This window comes from Dendrobium catenatum, unplaced genomic scaffold, assembly GCF_001605985.2.
Source record: "Dendrobium catenatum unplaced genomic scaffold, ASM160598v2 fragScaff_scaffold_1574, whole genome shotgun sequence".
Classification (NCBI taxonomy): Eukaryota; Viridiplantae; Streptophyta; class Magnoliopsida; order Asparagales; family Orchidaceae; genus Dendrobium; species Dendrobium catenatum.
The window spans coordinates 1,047,833-1,066,181 of record NW_021320036.1 but is presented as its reverse complement, the minus strand read 5'-3'; the positions used below and the strand labels follow the sequence as shown (position 1 = coordinate 1,066,181).

At 37.2% G+C, this 18,349-nt stretch overlaps 1 long non-coding RNA gene across 1 annotated transcript; it reads right to left on the bottom strand.

Moving 5' to 3' along the window:
• Positions 1–7,222: 7,222 nt before the first annotated feature.
• LOC114581172 lies at positions 7,223–17,296 on the bottom strand. The gene is made up of 2 exons (XR_003703034.1): positions 16,989–17,296; positions 7,223–7,659 (listed from the first exon to the last, which is right to left on the bottom strand). It is a non-coding gene; the product is annotated as an uncharacterized LOC114581172 (long non-coding RNA).
• Between the last annotated feature and the right edge of the window lie 1,053 nt (positions 17,297–18,349).

Here is an 18,349-nt window from a genome sequence, read left to right as displayed (position 1 = left end):
TTATCTCCAAACAAGTTCATTAATTTTACAGCCCATCTTAGCATCTCACTCTCAACAAAAGAAACTAAAAGAATGAGTGGCCATTATTTATATTTTATTTTCATTTAAAATGAAATAAAAGAAAAAAAAAGTGAATTTATATTTACATGCTCCTAATTATATAATTCATTTAAATAATCTAATTTTAGTATTATATTATCATGAAAAAGAAACAGATGTTCATAATAAAATTTTATAACACAAAGTGCATTATAAATAAAATAGGATTTAATTAGAATTATAAAATATTTAAACATTTTAATAATAAGTACAAAATAATTATTTTATACTAAAAAATAACCCCAAAACTCCTTTTTTGACCTAATTGATAATTGTATCATCGTGTATTCATTATGAAATATTCTTACATTTTGATGCTTTCTTTTCGCTTATGATGTCAAATGAATCAAAAGATTGGCTCTATTTCTGGGTCAAAAGCTTCTGGAATTATTTTGTGTTGTGTAAAATTAATGATCAAAATTATAATATATATGTATTATAATTTTATTATAATTTTTTTAATACAAAATAAATTTTTATTGTTATTTTATAGCACAGAAAAGTTATTTCATAATTTTCTTACAAATATCTTATATTTTTTATTATATGTTATTTTTTGTTAGAAGATTTTGGAGTTATTATTGTGTTCAAACACAAGGTGGTTTGATCAAGTATTTTTCTATTTCAATTGGATTATATCAAGGATCAGCCTCATATCTTTTTGCTTTAGTCATGGAGGTTTTCACTAGACATTTGCAAGAGGTTTTTCACTAGACATTTGCAAGAGGTTTTATCCTAGTGTATGTTTTTTTGCTGATAATTTTCTTCTTATTGATAAGACAAAAGAGAGTTGAATGTAAATTTGAATTATAGATGTCAACCTTATAGTCTAAAAGCTTTCATTTGAATAGATTTAAAATTAAGTATATAGAGATCATTTTACTAATAATAAATATAGTGAGGGAATTGTGACTTTGGGCGATCAAGTCATTAATAAGAGTACACGTTTTAGATATCTTGGATCTATTGTTTAGAGTGATGGTGACATTGATGGGGATATTATTGGTAGAATTCAAATTCTATGGTTTAAGTGGAGAAATGCATCGAGCTTGTTGTGTGAAAGAAAAGTCCCTCTCAAACTTAAGGGAAAATTCTATAAAATGATAGTGAGACATGCAATGCTTTATGATGCAAAATGTTGGCCATTAAAAGAGAAACATAATATTAAGTTAGCTGTTGCAAATATGAGGATGCTCAAGAGAATGAGTGACTTTACTCTTAGAGACATGATACAAAATGAGCATATACGTGAAAACATTAGTGGCTTCAAAGGAAGATAAGATTAGAGAGAGTCGCCTTAGATGGTTTAATCCAATAAAATAGCAACCTTCCAATGACCCGGTTAGGAAATTAGATGTATTAGACTTAACTTATGTTAAGAAAGATAGAGATAGACCTTAAAAGAATTGCTTAAAAATATTAAAAATGACCTTTCTTTATAAGATTTAGATGAGAAATTAATTCTTAATAGAACACAATGGAGAAAAATAATTCATGTAATCAACCCCACATAGTGGGATAAAGACTTATTGTTGTTATTGTTGTTGTACTTATCTAGCACTCCTAACAAAAATTGATAGGAGGAGCTTCTAACCAAGATTTTCTTAAATTTTCTCAAGGGGATTTCAGACATAGCTCGCAAAAATAATTTAGATATTTAACATGTAAACTTTTTTATTTAGATCATATAGTACTACCTCTCATATGCCAAACCTCTACTTGGCCGAACAAACATCAAACACATCAACACTCCAGCTTGCCTAGCCCACCTCAAGCACAGCTACTCCCCAATAGGGGTGTCAATTTTTGACACGACTTGAAACGGGTCAGGTTCAGGTTTAACAAATCAACCCGTTTTAAAAATCAGGTCGGATTCGGGCTGACCCAACAACCCGAAATTGACACGAAAACTCATATTTTACCCGAAAACCAGAGATTGGCCCGTTTTTTACCCATTTTTGACCTAAAAACTCGATTTTGACCTAAAAACTAGCAATTTTGGGTCAACCCTAGATCATTCGTGTCGGGCCGGGTTGACTCAAACCTGAATCGATTAAGTTCGGGTCCGAGAACCTGACACGTTTTAAAAAACGGATTGAGTTCGGGTTGACCCAAATAGTGCCGAATCAAATCCGAGTTTGACCCGAACCCAACCCATTGACCGAATTGACACCCCTACTCCCCAGGCCCTGAACTGCCGCTCCTCACATCCCCCTGTCATAACCAACATGTGAAGGGCGATCAATTTGGTGTAATGAAATATGATAATTTAAGATATTATTATTATTATTATTGTCTTAATATTTTAATAAATAAAATACTTTGTCACATATATAAATTATAAAAAAAAATTAGTGCTATCCATTTAAACCCCTCTTTTTTCTCAAGAAAAAAAAAATCCTCTTTTTTCTCATGCTTATTGCTAGAAATGACAAACAAAAAAATGTGCTTGAACTTGATTGAACAAATATCTGAACTGCAATAAAAAACAACAGAGGGAATGTAATCTACATATCTTTGCAAGGATATGGGCAAAACCATTCATTTTATATCTGTGCGAACTTTCAATAAAAGACTTATGTCCAAGCACAAAAGATACCTAGGTAAAACGATTAAGGCTCCGTTTGGAATATTTTTCTTATTACTTTCTAAAATCACTTTCGAGCATAAAAATTTTTAATTTAAAAAATTTGTGTACTAAAAAACTATTTTAAAAAGTAATAAGAAAGCTATCTCAAACAAAACATGGATGCTTTAGACAACTATTTCTTTCTTTGCTTTTTTACTAAAAATCAGCTTGACAAAACAATAAGAAAGTCGTCCCAAGCTTCATTTGAGATCATTTTCTTATTGATTTCTAAAGCAGTTTACTAGTACAAAAATTTATAATTAAAAATAAAATTTGGGCTGAAAAACTAGTTTAGAAAGCGCCAAAAAAACTGTTTCAAAAGAAGCTTGGGATAGCTTTCTTTTTTTTTCAAGTAATTTTCTAGTACAAAAATTATTTGTACCAAGAAAATATTTTAAGAAGCACTAAGAACGCCATCACAAATAAAACCTAAATTTGCATATAGGCATGAATGATGAATCTATGTCGTTGTTATCCTTTTATGGACAATGTGGCCAAAATACAATTACCATCCTTGGCATAAAATTGGTGTAGGATGTGAATACCAGTGTCCATGTCTTGAAGATCATATTATGACACATTTAAAAAGAGAAGACTCTTTAATTCCTCTCTAGTTTCTTATATGAATCTTTATAAAAATATGCATCTAATTTAGGATGCGCCAATTAGGAGTAGAGCGAAGGATTTCCAATCAGATTCGTGTCATGAATGCTGACATGAATATTAGTAGAAGGTTGTAGTCAAGCATGTCCCCAATCTGAATTTGTTGCCTATAGAAGTGTTATAGCTTGTTTTTGTGATGATGTCATAGGGGAGGACCTCCTCTATAGAAGAAATTATTTTGTGCGGAGAACGGATGCAGAACGTTGTCCGGAGACCAATCAGAATGCGTCGCACATCAACAGTACCGAGAGTAGTACCGAGCCACATGGCTGATATGGCACATTCTAATTAGTCTCCGGACGACATTCGGTATCCACACGAAATAATTTTTCCCTCTTCTATAGAGGGTAAGTAGAAAGAGATGCATTGGTCAAAAATATCCAAATAGGGGTGTTAAGGTCCCATGCATGGCCAATCATTGAATGTTGCAATCAGTGATTGACCAAAGTAGGAATATTTATTTTTAATGGCTAAAACTATAGATTAGAATATCCATAACCGAAGAATAGCATTTTTTGGCTTAATTTTGAATGGAAATTTGCATATGATCATTGCACGAAATCAAAATATATATATATATATAAAAGAGATAAAATATAAGAAGGTTTGTTATAAAAATTAGATTTGGATGTAAAAACATGAAAATTTTAAAAAGATATAAAGAGACTCATAAGAAATTAAAGAAAACAACATGTGATGCAAAAAATTTAGATTTTAAAGATATACATAATAGATTAGATACTAAGGAGAGTGAAAAATATACATATAAGCTAGAGAAATAAAGAGATGAGAAAATTAGGATTTAATTCAAGTGAAATGTATTAAGGATGAAGTTAAAAAAATGATTTTATTAAAGAGGATATTCAACAAAAGTGGATGATATATCTCAATAAACTTTTCAATAAAGATTGTAAGAATACTATAAACTTTAGTGACCTTACACCCTGAATAATAATAGGGATTTTAATTTGTATCTTCATATTAATAAAACTTAAGTTATAAAGGCCTTAAAGAATATGAAGCATAGAAAAGTGGTTTGAACTAATAATATTGCAATATATGTGCGGAAATGATTAGGAGATTAAAGAATTTCTTGGCTTACAAAACATTTTAATATTATTTTGAAGACAAAAAAATGTCAGATTAGTGGAAAAGAAGAGTGTTGATTCCTATCTTTAAGAATAAAAGTAATGCATAAGAGCATGCGAATTATAGAGGAATTAACTTAATGTTTCATATTTAAAAACTATGGGAGAGAGTTAATGAGCATAGGTTAAAACATGATACTAATGTTTCTCGGAATCAATTTGGATTCATGTCAAGTAGGGTCTACTATGAAAGCTATATACATTTATTAAGAGGTTTAATGGAAAAGTACTGAGAGAATAAAGAGGATCTATATATGATATTTTTTATTCAAAGAAAACATATTATAAAGTTCTAAGAAAAATGCTCTAGAGAGTACTAAAAAAGAAATGAGCTAATAATGCTTATATTCAAGTCATTAAAGATATGCATAAAGGAGTTGTTATTTGTGTTCAAACACAAGGTGGTTTGACCAAATACTTTCCTATTTCAATTGGATTACATCAAGGATCGGCTTTAAGCCCATGTCTTTTTTATTTGGTCATGAATGTTCCTACTAGACATTTACAATGGGATGTTCTCTGGTGTATGCTTTTTGCTGATGATATTTTTCTTATTAATAAGCCTAGAGAGGGAGTCAAAAGAAAACTTGAATTATGAAAGTCAACCTTAGAATCTAAAAGTTTTCGTTTGAGTAGATCTAAAACCGAATACATGGAGTATAATTTTAATAGTAATAGATCAACCGGAGGAATTGTGACTTTGGGTGATCAAGCCATTAATAAGAGTACAAGTTTTAGATATTTTGGGTTTATTGGTCAAAGTGATGGTGAAATAAATGAGGATATTATTAGTATAATTTAAATTAGATGGTTGAAGCAGAGGACTTTTATGTGATAGAAAAGTACCCCTCAAATTTAAAGGAAATTTCTATAAGATGGCGGTGAAACCTGCAATGCATATGATGCATAATGTTGGCAGTTAAAAGAGAAGCATAAAGCTAAGTGTTGCAGAGATGAGGATGTTCAGCTGGATGAATGGCTTCACTCTTAGAGACAGAATGCGAAACGAGTATGTGCGTGAAAAGGTTAGAGTAGCTCCAATGGCAGATAAGATTAGAGAGAGTCGTCTTAGATGATTTGGACAAATAAAATGTCAGCCTTTCGATGACCCGATTAGGAGAGTATATATATTGGATTTGGCCTAAGTTAAGAAATGTAGATGTAGACTTAAAAAGGCTTGGCTAGAGAATATTAAAAAAGGTCTTTTTTATGAAATTTAAATGAAAAATTGACTCTCAACAGAATGCAATGGAAAAAAATGATTTATGTAGCTGACCCCACATCGTGGGATAAAGGCTTGTTGTTGCTATTGTTGTATCCTTGCGTGGAAGAATAAGAAACGGAAAAATTAATGCACCTAACCTATTTGAAATGATTTGAACAATCATAATCTGTGATTACAAAAGACTACCCTTCTACAAAATTAGAACAGGGATCAGTATAGTCTAATGGAAAATGAACCATATTAAATTTCTCATTTGGATTTAGCATAAAGAGTACAGAAAGTGCCAGAGTTAATAATAAATGTCATATGACTATGAATGTCATGCAATGGTCAAGCTTTGGGTAAACCGTATATTGAGTAATTGAGGATGATTAGAGTGGACAATGGGCATGCTCCTGAAAGGTGAGGACAGTAAGCGATCAGGAATGTAGTTATTAAAATCTTATATTTAGTCACCAAGACTATAAAGCCTTGACTCGGCCCAATAGTCCTAGCCACAAGATAAACCTAGTTAGGACATTAATATTTTTAAAGGACTACCTTATCACCTCAACTTAATAGGTGGATCTAGCTCTCTTCAAGGGCTAAGAGGTCCCAACCCATCAGCTCCCCTTACAACTTCCTCAGTCATCCAATTTTTCCTTCAAACTCAATTGGCTCAACTCTTCTTATTTGACAAAAACCCTTTCCAGTCTGACTAATGCTTGATCAACTTAACCTAGGGTTTTAGGATGGACTTTGTTAACTTTTTATGCCTAACTAATGCTCGATCAACTCAAAACTCTTTTGGGTTGACTGGTGGCATCTCCACCTGAAAGTCCCAATTGCAATTACTTATCACATTTCAATTAGATTTCAATGCTCGATATGTCGAAGAATATGATAGCATTGGAATTAGTCCTAAATCGAATAATCGAAAAATATTTTTATATTAGAATACCATATAATTAGCCTATAAGCTTAATCTTTGGGTTGAAAAAAAAAAAAACTTAATCACTGATGTATCAACCTAAAATTTAGTCTCCCTATTGGTTTATACTAACTACCAAGTAGTAGTATAAAAGGCGATGGTTCAATTAAGATAAGTAGTTCATGTAGTTTACAGCTTACAATAGTTTTTGGCAGCCCTCATCCATAGTTGAGCAAAATTTAAAAGCAAGTGACTTGGACCTTGATGCAAGATAATTGATGATGCAGAAAAACTTTTATTTGAGGGAGAGTGGAGGCTAACATGGAAAACTCCTATAAAGGATAGATCAATAAGTGTTGAAATAAATGTTAGCAATGAAACAGTAAGTGCTTGACCATCACCTACAAGCTTAGTCTTTTGGCTAAAAATGCTTTAATCAATTGTATATTAAGCCCAACATTAACCCCTCCTCTGATCCAACCCTCCCTGAAAGAATGCTTTGTTAATTCTTATAATGAAATAGAAAAGAGGTAGAGGTCTAACGACTCTAACCCAAAGTAAACATGAATATATTCTAGTATAAATTCCAAGAAAAGAAAACAGTATAAACCCTGAATCAGGGAAGGGGGTGAACCATTAGTGATACATTATCGTTATTATTATTACTATTGGGAGATACAAATTAAGACTATTTATAACGCCTAGTAAGAAGGAAAAGAACCGAGGATCAAGCACTAATATCCACTTGAGTGATACCAACATGAAGAAAAAAAAGTATCACCTTGCCATTGCAATTTGCAAGTCACCAAAGTACTGCGGTTCTCGCTCAGATTGCTCGACTAGTTCATGATGGTAGAACCATGGCCAGCGAAGAATCTAAATAAGACCACAAAGGCAGCAGCAACATATGCTATGCACCAGACAGCAATAGCAAACAATATTTTCATGAAAAAAGAGTTGGACATGATGAAAAGATGCGCGGCTCCTGCGACAACAAAACTGACAGCTCTTATTTGTAGTACTTTTATATCAATCAACTAAAATTTTTTTAGATTCTCATTTTCTTCTCAAATTGGATTAAAAAGATGCATACAAGCATACAGCAGTGTTGCTAGGAATCAAAACCAAATAACTTTATTTGAAACAATCTAATAAGTTTGATTTATAGAGCATAATGTAAATGACGATTCATTCTGCTCTTAAGATCTAAAATATGGTAAGTAAATCATCACATTTATAAACAAATTACACCAATAATTTTAGGTTAATAACACCTAAAAGTTCATAAATGATAACAAACTCTTCATATTTTCTGATTACGGACAGTTTCAGGTAGACTGCTCAATATTTGGTCAAGATATCGCAGTGAAGCATGTAATACAGTAAGATTTAGGTAGTATACATGTAACAAACTCTCAATATTACTGCATTGGCACAAGGAATCAAGATAAGGCTATGTTATTTCAGTACTTTCATACTCAATGGGCAAAGAATGGAATGAAGATCAGCTTCTATGATTCATCTTAACCGTGAGAAGCACAAATTCCGGTGCAATCATATTGGAGGTCTTTTAACAATAGTTGCAATACAAATATAGATGTTTTACAGACATTTTCACAACCCACAGGAGCTGGCGGCTCCACACAAAATGGACTAGGCAGTAGATACCCAAGGAAGTTCTGCACCCAAGTGTTGAAATGGGATAGCAGGGTTGTTGAATATGTGATGAGTGGTGGTTACATTAGTAGTTGAATTATGTAATGGGGCATTGGGTAGTTACATAAGTAGTCTTTAAAAGAAAAGGAGAATGTAAGGAAGAGTTCTGATGTGAATAGAAATCCCCTGTTATGCTTGCCTCTTGCAGTTGTAATTTGGTCACAGTGATGTTAGAGATGGTTCCATGGATGCCGACAGGAAAACCAACTTGTGAAAGAGAGATCCATGAAATCCTCACACGGCACAAAGTCAACTTTGATCAATAAAATGAGGCCCTATAAACAATTTCCACCAAGCTACAAGCACAGTGAGCATTTCGGAGTCCACATCAAGAATACCCCAACATTAACTTATTTGGCCTCATGGAGTCATTGCACTCCATTTCTGACCAACGTTTCGACTCTAGATGTTATAATAAAAAAACCCAAGCATATTGATCGATGCCATAAAGATTGCTCGGCTAATTGAAAAATGAAAGCAATACCATCAAAAGAATGCCCTAGCCAAAATCATTTCCAACCCCACGAGTGGCATACCCAATCTTAACACAAAAATACACGAAGACAACCACTCATAATCAATGGGAGGACATTTTGGTTTCCACAAAACCATCTCACAAATCAAACAAAGTTTTTTACAAGCAAATATGTATCGATCAGTTAGAGAATTCTCGAAACAATGTGTACCAGCCAAAGATACAAATCCAATTGTATGTAACTTGATGGATTACTTCAACCACTCCAAATCCCCACATAGATATGGACAGACATCTCAACAAATTTCAGGGAAGGGCTTCCATCCTCAAATGGATACATTGTAGTCATGTTTGTCATTGATTGACTGACAAAGTAATGAAGTATAGCCACTTCATCGCCTTAAAACATATCTTCTCCACAGCCCAAGTTGCAAAACTGTTATTGCTAACATCATTCCACTCCATGGGGTTTCCAAGTCCAACATCAACGACCGTGGCAAGGCGTTCATCAATACCTTTTGGCAAGTGCTCTTTCAATTGCAAGGAACCAAACTTTGCATGAGCTCCAGCTACCAACCCTAGTCTAACAGCTTGTTTGAGACATAAATTGGGTCCTAAAGCAACACCTAAGATGTTTCGTTAGGCAATAGCCCTAAAAATATAATGATTGCATTCTATGGGATAAATTTAATTGCAACACATCAAACCACTCGACCACCAAATCACCCAATTCGAGACTGTATATGGCATTCCACCTCCCAAAACATCAGCCTATGTTCCTAAAACAACTCATGTCTCAACAATTAATGAATATCATATGTCGGTTCAATCTCAGCTGGCCCAAGTGGAGCCAACACTTGTATACAAGAGGCGGGTCAAACAGTCTCCTTCCTACACCGCCTAAGGGAGGGGCCCACGCCCAATTTGTTTGAATTTAATTAATTAAAAAGATTTGATATCTTTTGAATTAATTAAATACTATCTTATATTAGTAAAGTGGATTTAATTAATTTGAAAAGATTTGATACCTTTTAAATTAATTAAATACTATCTTATATTAGGAAATTTTTAAGGAGGTGGTGAGGGTTATTTAAAGGTCATGAATGGGTTAGGGTTAGGTATGCTTAGATTGGAGTTTCTCTTGGAGTCTTGTGAGGTTTGAGGGCTCTAGACCTTGCGCCTAGAGATTGGGAGAGAACGATCCTCTCGAATAGAGGATTACTTGTATCTTTCTGTGTGTTTTGCTTTGCTTCTTTAGTGCAATCTACTGTTTTGGGGCTATTTTCGCCCAGATTTTGATTATTTTCTCGCTGTTTTCATCCAATTAGTGCTAGGTTTGCTTGTGAACTCAAGTATTCCCTTAGGGTTACTTGCGAACTCAAGTATTTCCTATCAAATTGGTATCAGAGCGAGTCTTGGGGCCAGTGGAGGGCTGTTTTCGGCAAATTCCAGCAGCAGTTTTTTGCTCGGAAAAGGATGAAGTTGTTGTTTTTTGACTTCAAGAACCATATTTTGTGAATCTACAAACTTTGGATCGTAATGGCGGCCAAGAAAGTTGATGCTTTGGAGGAGAGACTCGAAGGAGATATAAATCGCATCAAAGAAACCGTAGAGTAAAGAATTTCTTCCATGGAAGGGCAAGTGGGCGATCTCAGGGATATGATGAAAAGAATATTGGAACTTCAAGCACAAACGGCGACATCCGAAGCGAAGGGCCCTGAAGCGAAGAACACCAATTCTGAAATCCGAAAGGAGGAAGAAGAGGTGGAAATCGTGGAAGGGGGAAGAAGAAAACCCTATGTGGAGCCTTTCCATAGGGAGGAAAGAGGAGATCGACATGGGGAAAGGTATGGATATGGGGGAGCAGAGCAAAGAAGGGCTGATTGGGAACGCCATGAGAAGTTTTACGGTCATCGGGGTGCTGATTTTGAAGGGAGAAGAGGGGATTTTGAAGGGGGTTTGGGCTATGGCAGGGCAAGAGAAGATCAGAAAACTTGGGGTGCACCTAACACTTGGAAAAGGGGAAACTATGGACGAATCCGAGGCAATGAGGGATCAAAAGGTGAGGAAGTTGAAGATGCCCATATTCGATGGAGAAGATGCGTATGGGTGGATTTATAAGGTGGAGCGATACTTCACCGTCAATGGGCTGACGGAAGAGGAGAAGCTAACTGCAACCGGATTGTGTTTGAAAGGAAAAGCCCTGTCGTGGTTTCAGTGGAGAGACCAGAGGAGGCCGATCAGGAACTGGAAAGAATTTAAAGACTGCATAATAGAACATTTCCAAACCAAACGGGAAGGAGACTTCTATGAGCAGTTCTTTGCTCTGACACAAGAGGGATCAGTTGCAGATTAGCGGGAGCAGTTTGAGCACCTGGCTAGCAGGGTGGAGCGACTCTCAGAGACAATATTAGAGGAAAATTTCATGAAAGTGCTGAATGCGGAGATCCGAGTAGCAGTAAAGGTCTCGATGCCCCATGACTTAAGAGAAGCCATGAGGTTAGCCCAACTGGTGGAAAATCAGAAAAATTTGGAAAAGGGAGCCATGAGTAGCAGCACCGGGGGCACATACCAAATGACGACCACTGATTTCACACCTAGAGGTCCTGCAACAGGAGGTAGTAAAGAAGCTGCCAAGGAGAAAACAGAGGGAGGAACAGAGAAAGAAATGCAGGAGAAGAGGGCTAAGGAGTTGTGTTTCCGATGCGATGAAAAGTACATGCCAGGACATCGGTGCAAGGACCGAACTCTTCAGGTTCTCACCGTCTGCGATGATGAGGAAACTGAGGAGGGAGGTGAGGAGGTGACAGAAGAAGAAGAGGAGCTACACTTGGATCTAGCTGAGGTTTCCCTAAACTCAGTGGTGGGGTTCACTACGAATCACACCATGAAAGTGAAGGGAGAGATAGGGGATCGGGAGGTTGTGGTGCTAATTGATAATGGGGCTACCCACAATTTCATTTCCACCCAGGTCGTAGACCAACTAGGAATAAGATTGGTGGACACAGGGTGCTACGGAGTGATGATGGGTACAAGGAAGACAGAGAAAAGTCAGGGGATTTGCAGGGAAGTACGACTGACGACCTAGGGGATACAGGTGAGGGAGGACTTCCTTCCACTAGAGCTGGGAAGCACAGACGTCATACTAGGGAAGAAATGGCTGCAAACTTTGGGTGGCACCAAGGTGAATTACGGAGCACTTACGATGGAGTTGATGGTGGACGGAAAGAAGGTAATGATTAAGGGAGACGCGGGGCTTTCAAAATTCCTAGTTTCTCTTAAAACAATGGTAAAAGATATCCAGTTGGCGGGAGGAGGGTATTTAGTGGAGTTGCACAGTTTGGAGGAAGCAAGATTGAAAGAGGGAGGAGACTAAACCCTCTCCGTTCAGCCATTGATTCAGCAATTCGAAGAGGTATTTCAGCCACCTCAGGGATTGCCACCGCAGAGGGAGTAGGAGCATGCCATCGTATTGAAGGAGGGAGTGTTGCCCATCAGTGTCCGGTCTTATCACTACCCTCAGTTCCATAAGGATGAGATAGAAAGGTTGATTAGAGAAATGTTGGAGGCAGAGATCATCAGACCCAGCATCAACCCTTTTTCCAGCCCTGTTCTGTTGGTGAAAAAGAAGGATGGCAGCTGGCGTTTTTATGTGGACTACAGAGCACTCAACAAGAAAACTATACCAGACAAGTTTACTATACCAGTCAATGACGAGCTGCTAGATGAATTAAGTGGAACCGTGATCTTCAGTAAGATAGACTTGAAATCAGGTTACCATCAGATCCGAATGAGGAAGGAGGATGTACCCAAAATGGCCTTTAGAACTCATGAAGGACATTATGAGTTCTTGGTGATGCCGTTTGGCCTTACCAATGCTCCAGCTACTTTCCAAGCCCTCATGAATAATGTTTTCAAACTTTATCTCAGACGATTTGTACTGGTATTCTTTGACGACATCCTGGTCTACAGCAGGACAGAAGTGGAGCATTGGGAGCATTTAAAGAAGGTGTTAGAAGTATTGTAGGAGCACCAGCTGAGGGCTAATTTGAAGAAATGCTACTTTGCACAAGCCAGTGTAGAGTACTTGGGTCATGTGGTGTCAAAAGAGGTAGTGACAGCAGATCAGCCCAAAATTGAAGCAATGATAAGGTGGCCCGTGCCGAAAAATCTGAAGGAATTAAGGGGATTCCTAGAACTGACGGGTTACTACAGGAGGTTCGTGAAGGGGTATAGCTCCATCGCATGGCCACTCACTGAACAGTTGAAGAAGGACGTATTCCTATGGGGGGAGGCGGCAACATCAGCTTTTGAGAGCGTGAAGAAGACGATGACTATGGTACCGTTCCTAGCCTTACCAGATTTTACTCAAACCTTCATTGTGGAGACAGATGTTTCAGGATACGGACTAGGTGCAGTACTAATGCAGAATCGTGGACCCATTGCCTATTTCAGCCAGGTATTAAGGGCTAGAGCCCGACTGAAATCAATTTACGAGAGGGAATTAATGGCCATCATCTTGGCCATCCAACCCTATCTGCTTGGGAGACATTTCATTGTTAAGACAGATCAGCGAAGCCTGAAATACCTACTGGAACAGCGGATGGTGACGGAAGAGCATCAAAGGTGGTTGTCCAAGTTGCTAGGATACGATTTTAAGATTCAGTATAGACCAGGGGTGGAGAACAAGGCGGCGGACGTGTTTCCAGATGTATGGGGGAGCTGCAGATGATGGCATTATCCATTCCTTTGATACTTGACTGGGAGACTATCAGGGAACAAAGTGCTAGAAACGAAGAACTAGAAAGAATCAGGTTAGATTTGCTGAAAGAGGGTGGTAGCCATCCATGGTACTCATTAGAGGGAGACAGACTACTGTACCAAGGAAGATTTGTGATGCCCCGTACCTCGATCCACATCCCAAATTTGCTACATGAATTTCATGGAAGCACAGTTGGGGGTCATTCAGGGGTGCAGAGAACCTACAAGAGACTAGCGGCCGAGCTTTACTGGAAGGGAATGCATAGAGATGTAGAGGAGATGGTGGCAATGTGTGAAATCTGTCAGAGGAACAAGCGTTTGGCTATATCACCAGGGGGACTACTACAGCCGTTGGCACTATCGGGACGAGTCTAGGAGAAGATATCCATGGATTTCATAGATGGGCAGCCCCGTTTATAAGGCTTCACAGTGATCTTGGTGGTGGTGGATAGATTGAGGAAGTATGCTCATTCCATCCCCCTCCAACATCCTTACACCACGGTAACAGTGGCTTCAGTATTCATTAGAGACGTGGTCAGATTGCATGGAAAACCAGAGGAGATCGTGTCAGACAGTGATAAGGTGTTCCTCAATCATTTTTGGAGGGAATTGTTCAAGTTACAAGGGACAGTTCTAAATAGGAACATCGCTTACCACCCATAGACAGATGGTCAAACGGAGGTGGTCAATAGGAGCTTGGAGACCTATTTGAGATATTTTGTGTCAGAGACACCCAAACTTTGGGCCAAGTGATTGTCTTAGGCAAAGTACTGTACAACACCTCTTTTCACTCGGCTTCACAAATAACACAATTCAAGGTGCTGTACAGAAGGGACCCCCCTCACTTGGTACACTTTTGTACAGAAGGGACCCCCCTCACTTGGTGCACTTCGGGAGTAGCAGTACTCTAGTTTCTTCAGTAGAGGAGTACTTGGCGGAAAGGGATCGAGTATTAGAAGAATTAAAGAGACATCTACTGAGAGCTCAACAGATTATGAAGAAACAGGCTGATGGGCATAGGAAGAACATCCAGTTTAAAGCAGGAGAGAAAGTGTTCTTAAAGCTCCGATCATACCGGCAAAAGACAGTGGCCACAGAATAAATGAAAAGCTCGCTCCAAGATACTTTGGACCTTACGAAATATTGGAAAAAATCAGAGCAGTGGCATATCGGCTAAGACTACCACCCACGATGACTATTCATCTGGTTTTCATGTATCACAACTGAGAAGAGCCATTGGGGATTATACAGTCAGCTCGGAATTATCGGCCACACTTACGGAGGATTTAAAGGTGATTATGGAACCCTTAGAGTTGATGGGGGTTCGTCAGAAAGGAGCGAAAGAACTGTTAATCAAGTGGAAGAATCTGTCGGACTACGACACCACGTGGGAGCCATACGAGAGGGCGAAACATCAGTTTCCTAGTTTTCACCTTGAGGACAAGGTGATTCTTTGGGAGGGCGGTATTGATATGTCGGTTCAATCTCAATCGGCCCAGGTGGGGCCGGCACTTGTATACAGGAGGCGGATCAAACCGCCTCCTTCCTACACCGCCTAAGGGAGAGGCCCACGCCCAATTTGTTTGGATTAAATTAATTAAAAAGATTTGATATCTTTTGAATTAATTAAATACTATCTTCTATTTGGAAAGAGAATTTAATTAATTAAAAAGATTTGATATCTTTTGAATTAATTAAATACTATCTTATATTAGGAAGTCTTTAAGGAGTTGGAGAGGGCTATTTAAAGGGCATGAAGGGGTTAGGGCTAGGCATGCTTAGATTGGAGTTTCTCTTGGAGTCTTGTGCGGTTTGAGGGCTCTAGACCTTGCGTCTAGAGATTGGGAGAGACCGATCCTCCTCTCGAATAGAGGATTACTTGTATCTTTCTTTCTGTGTGTTTTGCTTTGCTTCCTTAGTGCAATCTACTATTTTAGGGTTGTTTTCGCCCATGCTTTGATTATTTTCTCGCTGTTTTCATCCAATTAGTGATAGGTTTGCTTGTGAACTCAAGTATTTCCTATCATAATATTTAAAATATTGCGATAAGAATATGCTATGAATTCCGATGCAACTTGTCACGTACAGAAAATAGAATGAAAGTTAAATTGGACTACCACCATTTAAAAGTCTCCTTCATTAAAGTGAACATTGTCTACTTGAAACCAAAACCATTGAGACAAACGTCGGTCTCCTTTTAAAGCAAACTCAAGCTAACCCCCTATTTTTTGGACCCTGCCAAGTAATCAAGAAGGTTGGACAAGTAACCTACAAACTTCACCTTCACCCTGACTCCTAGATTCACAATGCTTTTCATGTAAGCTTATTACAAAAACACTTGGACACAGTAGTTCCATAGTTAGCTAATTTACCCCCATGGCGAGCAAATTTTGCATTATGCCTCAACTAGAATTACTATTAAATCATCAAATCATCCGCAAGAGGAAATACCGGCCCAAATTAAAAATCCTAATCACATGGAAGGGAGCACCAATGGAAGAGGCCACACAAGAAGGTGAGTGGTGATTCATTGTTTTTTATCCCAAATTTATCAATTAGTGAAAGATCTCTGGGAGGGGAGGCATATTCCAGACATTTCTACAAACCTACAGGAGCAAGCAATAGCACACAAGATAGACTAGGGACCAAAGGAGGTTACACACCCAAGTGTTTGTAATGGGATAGCAGGATTTAAAATGTGCAATGGGTAGTAACATTAGTTGTTGAATTGTCTAATGTAATATTGGGTAGTTAAATTAGTAGCATTTAAAAGAAAAGGTGAGTGTAAGGAAGGTTTATGATGATGAATACAAAACCAAAGTGCTGTTTGGTTCTCTTCCCCGGTTCTATTTGGTTCTTGTTGTAGTAGTTTAATAATAAGATGGTACAATTTTATCTAAGTTCTTAATCGACCCAAGTTTTGCATCTTTTTCAAACATTTGTATAGGATAAACTCATCATACATATATGTACTCTCAAGGCAAACTTTCTAGGGTTGTTTATATATATTCATTAAATTAACAGTTCCATTGGAGCATAAATTTTTACTTGTTAGCCCAAAACCAAAGAACCAAGCTTCAAACTCAATTTTATATTCTTATCTTCCATTTAACTCCATAGTTGCAAAACGGGAGCCTTAAGGACGTGCAATCCATACTAGCCATCCTGAACAAGTTGAATTGTTGACATTGAAAAGACTCACGGAAACCCTAAGAAGTTTTTAAAAAAAACCAATTCAATCACCCTATAAACATTCCAGAACCACATTCTAAAAAGAAATCAGATTCATATTCACAGAGCTAATCTTCCAAGTGAAAAAAAAAAAATGAACTCATCTAAATCAAAAGGAACAGAGGAACTACCTTCGCCGATATCAGCTAAGCAAGAAGGCGATCAGGAAAGATGAGCAAAATTAGAAGAAGAGAAGACGCAAACCAATCGACAAAGTAAGCGCTTTTCCTTTGGTCTCCTCTCCACCGTAGTTCGATTTTGTTAATTCGATTTCCCTCCAAGGATTAGACGAAGGGGTCGCTGTTGTGGGAAGCGGAAGAACCGCAGAGACACGAGCAGCGCGCTTGATGCGACCTCGATGTGAGAGAAAGATCTGCAAAATCGAAGCAGGTGCTTGACCCACGATTACCTGTTCTGCTTATTTTAGATTTGCCCCTAAATCCGGTATTCCGGTTCATTTCATAATGTCTAGGCCAAAATATTTTATTATTAAAATAATTACTCATTAGTTGAACTGAAATCATAGCTTCCAGTGGCTCAGTCTGATGTGCTAACTGCTTCAAATATTAACTAAGAGATTTTGAGTTTAAATTTTTGACATATGATGTGGGTAAGAATTTGATTTAATTCATCTAAATCTTCAAAAATAATAATTATTATTCCCACCTAACTTAAAAAATATTATATTAATGGAGAATATTTTTTGGGTATGCCTTTTATTAACATTTAATCAGAAATGAATGGAGAATATTTTTTTATCTTGATTAAAATAGAATTATATTAAATAAATACTACAAAATTATTTATATGATATTTGTATAAAATCATAATATTATAGTATCAGGATAAATTGACTTCATGTCTCATAAGATATATATATATATATATATATATATATATAACTAAAAATTTCCATTAAACGAAAAAGATATAGTAAAAGACCATCACTGGGCCACATCTATAAAATTACAATCAAAGAGAAGCAGAAACAAAACAAACTAATAATCGGATGGGGAAATTCGGAGAATATTGGACTCAGACCGACACCGAGTTATCAGGGCGGGGCCATCCATTGAGGACAATAAAATTCAAAACGAGAAGCATCCAAAAACACCAAAACGAGCCACCCAGGTTGCCAATCAACCCTGGCCATCCACGGCGCATGCAGCAGAACTGCTTCCTTATCGTCCTTTCTTAATCAAACCCAACAAAGCAACCAAAGCAACGAAGAATGGAACAAACTCAAATAGTCCAAAAGAAGAAAATCATTTCTTCATGGATTTCCGTTTACATTGCGAAACCAACTTATCGAGCGAGCATGTTTCAAGGTTGATATCAATAAAATCCTCCCCACTAGCAACCGACATGTTATCATGCAACCAGTCACATTGGCACCTAACAGAATCTCTACCAAGATGGGCAAACAAATTAGCATTTGAAATGATAGAAATAGGCACATCCACTAGAGGCACCTCAACACCTGCCTCCCCAA